This window comes from Pinus tabuliformis, chromosome 1_2 (assembly GCF_031772625.1).
Source record: "Pinus tabuliformis cultivar Carrire ecotype Pingquan chromosome 1_2, CPIR1, whole genome shotgun sequence".
Taxonomy (NCBI): Eukaryota; Viridiplantae; Streptophyta; class Pinopsida; order Pinales; family Pinaceae; genus Pinus; species Pinus tabuliformis.
In genome coordinates this window covers 136,023,763-136,026,952 of record NC_142298.1, presented here as the reverse complement: position 1 = coordinate 136,026,952, position 3,190 = coordinate 136,023,763, and the positions used below count along the sequence as shown (strand labels likewise).

At 36.6% G+C, this 3,190-nt stretch overlaps 1 pseudogene across 1 annotated transcript; it reads left to right on the top strand.

Moving 5' to 3' along the window:
- Positions 1-869: 869 nt before the first annotated feature.
- On the top strand, positions 870-3,190 carry LOC149204888 (benzyl alcohol O-benzoyltransferase pseudogene; annotated as a pseudogene). Its single transcript, XR_016253020.1, has 3 exons — positions 870-1,352; positions 1,904-2,105; positions 2,424-3,190. The product of XR_016253020.1 is annotated as a benzyl alcohol O-benzoyltransferase pseudogene (transcript).

The window sequence follows — 3,190 nt, the reverse complement described above, 5'->3', positions numbered from 1 at the left end:
AATTATTAATTGAAATTAAATATTTTAAATGATTAAAAAAAATTATTTAAAATATATCTTTTAAAAAAATATATTTAATTTAATATAATATAATTTATTTTTATTTTTATTTTTCCCCATTAAAAAATAAATATATACCTTTCCATTAATAATAACTATGTTGTTATCCCTAATTATGTATCATATCACTTCGTTTCAAATATTTAAAATATTAATTATATACCATTTCAAATTGATTTTATCCTTTTAATTAATTAAAAATTAATATTATATTTAAAATGTAGATTTCTCTTCCATATATATAGGGATCTCTCTGAAAAAAATATATATAGAGATAGATATATCATCCTAGAATAAACATATTCATTAAAATTGTTCTCCAAATACATTTTTAAATTTATATATCCTTGATCGTTACATCTTTTATAATATTAATATTCATGTTCGTAGGTAGTACCAAAATACACGCAATAAACATATTCATTAAAATTGTTCTCTAAATACATTTTAAATTTATATATCTTTGATCTTGTGTAGGTCACATCTTTGATAATATTCATGTTCGTCCCATTGGTCAATCTTTCGTGTCCGTAAAGTCTCACGTATGACTTTTGTAGGTTCTTCACCCCTTGAGCTTAAGTCCGTCTGATTCCTGAAAGGATGCCCTTCTTCACCAATCCAATATAATCTTTATACAGAAGTTGACATCAATCCTTCCGCGTCTATAAAGAGTCCAACCATGCAAAGCTTTACTGGTAACCTGCACAGCCACTAAAAAACTCGTTTGTCACAAGTTAGCATTAGTTTTGGATCGCTTCACAGCCACTGTCTTCTCTCAGCAGCAGATTTTTTCGAGTTATAGAGTTTTCATGGCGCCCGTTCTCTCTCACGTTAACCCCAACCCCACTGCTGTGGGGATGAACATGGGTATCACCCGGCAACCAGAGATTCTCGTGACACCCTCTTTGCCACCTCCTATTACGGATCGGTTCTTATACCTTTCCAACCTCGACGATCCTGCTATACAAAGAATCCATGTTACTGGCATCCACTTTTATCGCTATAATCCCTCCATGAAAAATCAGGATCCTGTCAAGACTATTAGAGAAGCTCTGAGCAAGACCTTGGTGCATTACTTCCCTTTTGCGGGAAGACTGAGGGATGCAGACAATTCAAAGCTCCAACTCGAGTGCACTGGAGAAGGAGTATTATTTGTAGAAGCTGATGCCCCTCATCTTTCCTTGAAAGACTTTGGAGACGTTATATGTCCTCCCTTTCCCTGTCTGGATGAATTGCTCTATCAACCTCCTGGATCCGAAACCATTACCAATTCTCCCCTTCTTATCGTTCAGGTATGTATGTATGTATGGTTTTTTTGCCTTTTCTATATTGGTATTATTGGAAATTTAGTGTCTAATTATAGTGAAGTAAGGTGGTCCTGTGCCTTAATGCTCCTAGAAAGGCTTCTTATGATACTCGGTTCCGCCCCCGTAGTCTCTTTCGTCTTTTTTTTTTTTTCCGTTATATTTTTGTTTTTAACAAAATAATTTGATTTGTTATATTAACAAAATAATTTGATAAATAAAGGTGAAGTTAAAACCGTGAATTTCATAGAAAATATTTTCAAATTCAAAAATATTTACAATTATGATGTGAAGTGTTTATTTTAGAATAGAATTTTAACTTAGTTATTAATAATTGAGTCTTTTAGTATACCAATAAAATTAAAATTAAATAAAAAATTTAAAATAATAATTCTATATTAAAATACAGGATAAAGTCAATGTTTATTATGAATTCATGCCATTTAATTTTCTATTTAATTTATTTCATGTTGTTGTGTAAGATCCGAATACCGATCTCACACATTGATAAAATCAGTCTCCATGATCTACATTCTCAGGTGACGCGTTTGAAATGCGGAGGGTTCATATTTGCTTTGAGGTCCAATCACTGCATGGTCGACGCCATTGGAATCCTCCAGTTCTTGAAGGCCCTCGCTGAAATGGCGAGAGGGGCGTCTCAGCCTTCGATTCTGCCTGTTTGGAACAGGGAAATCCTCCAACCCCGCACGAATACATTAGATCTCACAGATGATGACCATCGCATTAAATCTCAGTGCAGATGATGAATACACGCCGCAACAACATGTGGAAGAAGAAATGCAGACTGTATCAGTTTTGTTCGGGCCAGAAGAAATTGCAGATCTGAAAAGCCAAGTGGGAGGGAAGTGTTCCACGTTTGAAGTATTGTCAGCTTGGTTGTGGCGCTCCAGAAGCAAGGTTCTCAAACTTAAAACAGAAAACCTCACAAACTTTTATTAATCACTTTGCTCAATTACATCACACTTATATAGGTTAAAACACAAACTAATTCCTAACCACTCATAACTAATTCTGTTTAACCACCTACAACTAATTCAGTTCAACCACTCATAACTAACCATTTCTGCATTATTCTCACACTCACCGCTGACCAGGAATCGAGTTTGGTCATTCCAGTAGATATCAGATCCAGGCTTCAACCGCCCCTTCCCAATGGCTACTATGGCAACGGACTCAGTGTCTCCTTCGCCGTGGCAAGAGCGGGGGATTTAATAGAAAAGCCACTGTCTTTTGCTGTCAAATTAATTAGTGATGCCAAAAGAATTGTTGACGATGAGTACGTCAGAGCCCAAATCGACATGCTGGAAGTGGTAGGGCATACTGCACCTACTCTGGTCGGCTATTTCATGGCCAATGATCTCTCCAAAATTGATTTTGCAGGAGTGGATTTTGGGTGGGGAAAAGCGGAGTATGGAGGCGTTGCAGTGGCTGCGGACCCAAACGAATCAATGTACGTTCGTGTGCGCAGCACAAGTAGCGGAATCGAAAAGATCGTGGTGCCAATTTGTCTACCGACCACTGCCATTCAAACACTTCAGCAAGATCTCCGCTACGCCACATGCTAATGCCATGCCAGTTCGTTGCTAAAGATGGAGGTTTAGTCTTAGCCGTCGCTAGTTAGCTCCGATTTGATGTATTTTATGCATGTTGTGTCAGCTTCCCTATACAGGTTAAGATGGAGGTTCTGTCTTATTAGTCGCTGGTTCCGATTTGATGTGTTTTATGTATGTTGTGTCAGCTTCCCTATACAGCATAAGTTGGTCGTGTCTTTTTTTCGTGAACTTGTCAAATTCTCTAATTCCTGA